At 40.7% G+C, this 8,194-nt stretch overlaps 1 pseudogene; it reads left to right on the top strand.

The window, feature by feature from the left end:
* The first annotated feature begins 4,047 nt into the window (after positions 1–4,047).
* Positions 4,048–5,552, top strand: LOC102240164 (annotated as a pseudogene).
* The last annotated feature ends 2,642 nt before the right edge of the window (positions 5,553–8,194 follow it).

The raw sequence follows: 8,194 nt of genomic DNA on the forward strand, positions 1-8,194 counted from the left end.
TCTGCCTCCACCCCTCCCCACCGCACCTGGTTTACGACACTCAGGGCTTTACGACATCACCTTCCTTACACCTAGCGCCGCTCGCTCTACGGCCGGAACCTTGTTGCTAGGGAGAGGACGGTTTGCGGCCACCGTGGAAACAGCCGAGTTTGAATTGAGGGGCGAGGGAAAGTTTTCCCTCAGTTGTCACGGGGTCGGGGAGGGGGACACTAGGAAACTGTGGGGATGGGGTCAGAGAGCGCAGGCTGTCGGCGTGAGAAAGGTCAAGTAGGAGGCTCCGCGGCTTTCTTCGTCGGACTGGCCACACCCGCCGCGCGACCTGGGGCACTTATATGGGTCTGGCTAATTCTCGGGACCCTGTGCCCTCAGAGTAACCCGAGCAACCTGTCCTCCCTCTTCCTCAAGGTTGGGCTCTGCTCCCACGCAGCGTTCCGACGCTCTGCGCCCCTGGGGCTCCGGAGCGGGTCCTGCTCGGGGCACCCGGGAGTTCCCGGATTAGGGGAAACGCAGGTTGGAGGAACCCGCGAGGAACTAATTTGGGAAGCTTGGCCTCTGACGACGAGTCACCAGAGAGGCTACCTGACCCCACTCTCCTCTCTTCCCACACGGACGCATGGTTTTCCCCCCAGCGAACGGGATGGGAAGTGACTTCAATTAGATGGGAGTTCAGCTGGATCGAAAGAGAGACTAGAAGTTCCGCCTGAAAGCCACCTTGGCGGTGAAGCGGCATGAGCAATGCCCACGCCGTCCCTGTCTCACTTCCTCCTCCGCGGCAGGCTCACCTGCTGCGCCTGGGCCTGCCCCGCCCGCCTGACCTGCTTTCTGAGCTCCTCCTAGCTTTCCCCTTAGTCTCAGGAGCTGGGGTTCATGGGCATCAAGATTCAGAGTTTAGGTGAAAACAGGCCACGATTTACCACCTAAATGGGCAGTTATTGCTGTATAGGTCCTTAATGCAAGAAGCACGACTGAAAAATGTGGTCTTTGAGACAGATTGCTGATTTTATCTCAAGTCCCTGACTTGGTACGAGTTTGGGGGCTTTCTGAAAGGCCATATAGATAACACCACAAATACCAAGGGAAGTCCTCTTAAGCAGTCAGTAGTAGTTGGCATTTCCCTCCTCTCCAATGGGGAAATGTTTTGGGGACCATATGGAATAAATGAGCTGAGCTGAGCTGCATTTCAAATAATATAGTTGTAAGTTAACAATATAAGAATTATTGGTAGAGAAATCGAGAAAACCGAAAGGTGACATACAGATGATTAGAAATAACATAGTTGCCCAGCAGAGTGCTGTCACACAGTAGGTGCTCAACAAATTTATGCCTGCAATTTTTGTCATACCTATGGCAGGATTCTTTATTATGTTAAAATCATATTTTAAACACCCTCCAGAATTTTAGAAGATTCATTAATAATCTCTTCAAACCTTTCAACTGAAATAAATTTACAGCTGAAGTCCATAATTTAAAATTAGAAAGTCTAATCCTGAATATAGGTGAAAATTTTCTCACCCACGTTTACATTGGCATTTTGAGAAGTGAATACATTATTTATTGGTTTGTGCAATGGGATTATAAATATGCTTTGCTATCCAGTATGTCTGTGTATTAACTCTCACCTTCAATGCCAAAACTAGAATTATTATTCTTGATGATCATTTTTTTAAAATACATTTTAATTGACTTTTTACAGAGAGGAATAGAGAGTTAGAAACATCGATGAGAGAGAAACATCGATCAGCTGCCTCCTGCACACCCCCTACTGGGGATGTGCCCGCAACCAGGGTACATGCCCTTGACCGGAATCAAACCTGGGACCCTTCAGTCTGCAGGCCAGCACTCTATCCACTGAGCCAAACCGGTTAGGGCTGTTGATGATCATTTTAAGTACAGGCAGTTCTTGCTTTCCTCAACACATTGTTAACTGAACTTGTGTGTGTCAGAACCAGAACTGAGTCCATGCTTTGCTCGGTTCAAGTGGTAAATTTCCTACCCTAATTCCTACTTTCCAATCCAAAAGGAAAAAAAAAATGCTCTCTAACTTTGACACACATCTTAATTATTCTTAAATTTAGGAAATATCGCACATACTATTTGTTCTTTATGAAATGTCTGTCCTGTACCTCCCTCCTAAGTTTCCTTCATTGTTCATCCTCACCTTGAAATCAGAGACAAAGTGAAGGGACAAATTAATAGAAATCATTTTCTCCCTTTAGTGCTTACTGATTTAGTTAGCTTGGGCCAGATGTATTTAACTCCATGCAGAAAGATACCTTTTTTTTTTTTTCGTGCTTGTTTATGTCTATGCCCTCAGCACCTAGCAGAGTGCCTAGTCAAGTAGTAGGTACTCAGTATTTCCTAAATAAATTAATATTGTTGACTTTTTCTGAATCTGTTCTTAGCTAAAGTAAGGATTGTTTATCTACCTTCACATTAGTTCTTAGGAGCTGCTGAAAAAACGGATGTAAAAGTCATTTACTGTCATTTATATCCTGTTTTATTTTGAGACAATGCTCTTAATTTTAGTTTCCCCATAATCATTTTCCCCAAATGATTAACTCTTCTCACTCATATTTTTAAATATGCACAGGAAATATTGGTATCCCAATTCTTCTAATACAAAATTTCAATTTTGTAAAATCCTGCAATAATTATGTATATTATAAATTGAACATTTGATTACTATATTTTATTTAGTGTAAATGTTCCCAAAATTATTCAAATCTAGACTGGAAAGGAAACAAGCAAAAGTAAATATCAGAATAAATTGCTGCTTTAAAACTGATGCATGTGTGATGGTTCTTGCCTCAATTATAATTAAAGAATTGGAAAAAGTCTTTAGAATAAATTTAGAAAAGGAATACATTTACTAAAATGCAGGTTTATTTAAATCAAATATGGGGATAGTAAGATTTTAACATGTATTCTGTATTGTTGGTTTTTAATAATTTTAGTTCATCATACAATATATATTCAATATATGCTATTTTTAGGTCAAAAAATGTTAACACTGCTTCTAGTGAGCAGTGGGAATATATACTGAAAGAGGAATTCTGCTGAAAATTTTTAAATGTATAGGAAAAAAATGTAAAAATGGGCAGAATATTTTCAATATTGATTTCTTTTCTATACTTTTTTCATGAATCTTTTGCACCTACTGTTTGCTTTCCATATTATATTCATGTATAAGTGAGTGCAAAATTTGACATAAAATTATTTTAAACTTAAAATATAGGTATCTCATGATTTTCCACATGGAGCCTATGATTTCCATGTACCTAAGTTCCTGAACACATTTGAGAAGTATAACATATTTCTACAGTCTTCATCAGAATAAAAAATTGATTATTTTCATGGAAGGATAAAATATTAATTATGTTAATTTAATTAAATGTGTTTATATGATTTTAATATTAAACATTTGAAGGAAAAATAATAAATTTGAAACCATCAGAGTACAGAATTTAGAATCCCCTAAAGTTGCTCCTCAGTCCTTGGCTCAATAGTGACTCTGGGCATGTGGTTCACATCAGAGCAATGCTCATTTTACTGCCTGAAGTTCCACCAAATTCTACAATGACTGAGTCAGGATGGAAACATGACTACAGGGTGATGCAGAATCGACAGTTTTCTTTAGGACCTATGAATAAAGCCTCCCAGGAAGGAATAATAGGGACAAACGTTTTTCCCTAGACCTTCATGTGATTTTATTATTTATTGTACCACAAAATGGTATTTCCCTCTCTGTGGAATAAGTCTTCTATTTTTAATATGTGAGTGAAATGGAGCTTCTTATTTTGGGTACAATATTTCAGGAACATGTCTAATATAAAGAAATGTAAGTATATACATAGAGGTTTGAAGGATGTTAATGAACATCCAAAAAGTAAAATGAATCTTTTCCATAAAATCACAATAAAAGATTACTTTAAAAGGCCACTTCCACAGAAGATATATTATAGTTGCTAATATTGATATCCTCTATGAACATGAAGAACATTCTTTCTATACTAAACAGCTATAGGTAGGTAATTTGTACTAGAGAGAGAGCAACATGCATATTTTGAATTTGAATGTATTTTTAGTTAGTTATCATGATATCAGAAGTCTGATGTATGGTTTCTACTGTTTTTCCCCTTTTGTCTCCATATATTTATTTTTTATGGCATTTTAATTTCTTTTAGCAGCTGACTGGTTCTCTTACAGGGTATGTCTGCTGACCTACAGTTTGACCTACAGTCCTGACCTTCTATATTCCACAGATCTGCAGTTACAGTTGCCGCCACTATTCAATCCTTGGAGTATATGTATTTAAAATATGTTGAGTGGCCCTGGCTAGTGTTGCTCAGTGGTTAAAATGTCCACCCTTGCACCGAAGAGTCGCAGGTTTGATTCCCGATCAAGCGCACGTACCTGGGTTGCAGGTTTGATCCAATTGATGTGTCTCTTTCACATTGATGTTTCTCTTTCTCTCCCCCTCCCCCTTATCCCCTCTTCAGCCCTTCCACTCTTTCTAAAAATCAATGGAAAAAATATCCTTGGGTGAGAATTAACAAAATATGTATATATTTTTCAGTGTAAATTCACATAAAAAGTTGGTAATAAGACACACCCTGCTTTTCTCTCATTGGCCCCAACCAGATGGATGCCCAGCTGCCCATGAACTGCCAGAGGGGGCAAGACAAATTCAGTAAGCCATGGGGCTGTTTGGAAAAACCCAAACAGCTGGTGATGAGTGGTCATTGAAGATAAGAAAGGAAATGAGAGTTGATAGGGAAATAAGAGATATTCAAAGAGAAAAAGAAAAAAAAATGAAATGACCTGTGAAAGATACTGCCAAGAAGGGTCAGAAGAACCTCTGTGTGGTCCTGGCCAAGGAGTTGATTAGGTCAACAAAGGCTGTAAGCAAGCTCTATGCATCCAAAGCTCACATGAACTCATGTGAGTGACTGGTTCCCTGCAGAAGAGCACAGAAGTGATGAAGGTCATGCAGAATCTTGTGAAGATCCCAGAAATTCAGGCCACCGTATGGGAGCTGTCCAAAGAGATGATGAAGGCTGGGATCATAGAAGAGATGTTAGAGGACACCTTTGAATGCATGGATGACCAGGAAAAAATGGAAGAAGCAGCAGAAATGGAAATTGACAAAAGTTGTTTGTAATTATAGCAGGGGTCTTTGGGCAAAGCACCTAGTGCAGTGGTTGGCAAACTCATTAGTCAACAGAGCCAAATATCAACAGTACAACGATTGAAATTTCTTTTGAGAGCCAAATTTTTTAAACTATATAGGTAGGTACATTGTTATTAACTTAATTAGGCTACTCCTTAGCTGGCCTTTGCAAAAAACGTCCTCAATCTGATTGAGGTACATTCGCTGAGGTCGACCCCTTCCAACTCTCCCATCCTCAACAAGTGCATGAATCGCGCACGCCTCCCCCCGAACTGTGTATCCCGAGGTCGGCCCGCCTGCACCTCGTCTCCTGTTGCCCGACCAGCCGACACCCCCCACTTCTTCTAATGCCACTTCTTCAAAATAGACTCGCCCAGGCTGAAAACCGACTTCTGCGCATGGGCCACGAAGTTTCAATCGCACTGTACGTGCGCGCCCGCACATGGTATTTTGTGGAAGAGCCACACTCAAGGGGCCAAAGAACCACATGTGGCTCTCAAGCCACTGTTTGCCGACCACTGACCTAGTGAAGTGTCTGGCACCCTTCCAGAGTCTGAACCTCTGGGAGTGACAGCTGCCTCAGAAAAGGAGGAGGCCCTGGAGGCCATGCTCCACAGCTACATGCTGCCCAGCTGGGCCCTCAAGCTCTTCTCATGGCCTGTCAGATGTGCATGCACTCCTCTGAAATGGCCGTCATTTATGTATCTCTTGCACTACACCTCTGTGAGAAAGCTTTGCATTCTGGAGGTTTTCTTCACTCTGCAGAGGTTTGGGGATCTCAAAAGATTGTTCTTGAGACCTGGTGTAATAAATGCATCATTTTTCAAAAGTATCGTTTTGGAGGAAGTGCAAAGAATTTGGTCTTCTCACAAAACACTTCTGAGTATAGAGTTCATTGCCTGAATGTTAAGGACTCTGTACATTTTTTTGGTCTATAAAACACTGTATAAATGGATTCTAATTTCTGCTTTAACAACAACTAAAAATGACATACCCTGTGTCAGACCCTTCTAATTCTTTCATGCCTCTATTTTATTTGACTTTTAACTTCTTTATTGATTAAGGTATTACATATGTGTCCTTATCCCCCCATTACTCCCCATCTCGTGCCCTCACCCCCTGTTGTCTGTGTCCATTGGCTAGGCTTATATGCATGCATACAAGTCCTTTGGTTGATCTATCCCCCGTAACCCCACCCTCCCCTACCTTCCCTCTCAGGTTTGACATTCTGATCGATGATTTTCTGTCTCTGGATCTGTTTTTGTTCATCAGTTTATGTTGTTCTTCATTATACACAAATGAGTGAGATCATGTGATATTTCTCTTTCTCTAATTAGCTTATTTCACTTAGCATAATGCTCTCCAGTTCCATTCATGCTGTTGCAAATGGTAAGAATTCCTTCTTTTTTACCACAGCTTGGTATTCCATTATGTAGCTGTACCACCGTTTTTTAATCCACTCATCTGCTGATGGGCACTTAGGCTGTTTCCAAATCTTAGCTATGGTGAATTGTGCTGCTATGAACATAGGGGTGCATATATCCTTTCTGATTGGTGTTTCTGTTTTCTTGGGATATATTCCTAGAAGTGGGATCACTGGGTCAGATGGGAGTTCCATTTTTAATTTTTTGAGGAAACTCCATACTGTTCTCCACAGTGGCTGTACCAGTCTGCATTTCCACCAACAGTGCAGGAGGGTTCCTTTTTCTCCACATCCTCTCCAGCACTTGTCGTTTGTTTGTTGATTTGTTGATGATAGCCATTCTGATAGATGTGAGATGGTACCGCATTGTCATTTTGATTTGCATCTCTGGGATGATTAGTGACTTTGAGCATGTTTTCATATGTCTCTTGGCCTTCTTTCTGTCTTCTGTCGAAAAGTATCTGTTTAGGTCTGTTGCCCATTTTTTGATTGGGCTGTTTATCTTCCTTTTGTTAAGTTGTATGAGTTTCCTGTAAATGTTGTTTTTTTTTTAATTTATTTTTTATTTATTTGCTCACTCTCTTTATTCTACTTAAATAAATAGATCACACACTGTGCCCCTCTAGTGTTTTACTGTTTAATCACTATTTTCCTCCATCTTTCTTTGTCCCAGGTTTGACACAGCTCTGTCTTGATCAATTCCTTTTCTCTTTTTGTTTGGGTTTTTGAATTCTTCTAACTTTAAAAAGCTTTGCTTTTTTCATACTATGCTGGTTATTCTCTGTCCTTCAAAGTCCATTCTCTGTCTTTCCATGCTCTGGGAGGTTGATTTCTGTGAACCACATCACTTAGGTTACTTTACCCTCTTGTTTCTATTTGATTTCAACCACTTTGGAGACATTGCCAAATGATCAGAGGAAGAACATAGAGAAGTCAGAATATTTATTTCACCTTTCCTCATACTCCCTCCTGCTTGTCTGTATTTTGACAGTAACTTTATTCCTCTACCTAAGGCCATGGCTCCAGTAAGGCAACCCTGTCCCCTGGCTGCAGTTCTTGGAAAGTTTTAGAAATGGCTTTTTCCATTCATCCCTTCAGGCTTAGGAATGATAGTAGTTTCCTCCGGTTGTGAGTCCTTGGGTACTTTATACCTTATTGGTTCCCTTAATGCCTACATACAAGTCTCTTCATCAGAGTCTTTTCAGTTTACCCTTTGAGTGTGTCATCTGTCTCCTGCCAGGTCCCTGAGTAATACACATATATAAATAAAATGTATTTTTTCACCATATTTATTATCAACCAAGAATTATACTTCCATTAATTACAACACTAAATTTAAATGTGATGTAAATGCCATTCATTGACCAAGTATATACTCATGTTCTGATGTGTGTATGTGCGAAATCTGGTACTTAGAAAGTTGTCAGAGTCTATTATATAGTAACTAGAGGCCCGGTGCACAAAAATTTGTGCACTGGGGGGGTGGGGAGGGGGGTCCCCCAGCCCGGCCTGTGCCCTCTCGCAGTCTGGGACCCCTCGGGAGATAACGACCTGCTGGCTTAGGCCTGCTCCCGGGTGGCAGAGGGCACGCCCAATCCCTA

This window comes from Myotis brandtii, unplaced genomic scaffold, assembly GCF_000412655.1.
Source record: "Myotis brandtii unplaced genomic scaffold, ASM41265v1 scaffold49, whole genome shotgun sequence".
NCBI lineage: Eukaryota > Metazoa > Chordata > Mammalia > Chiroptera > Vespertilionidae > Myotis > Myotis brandtii.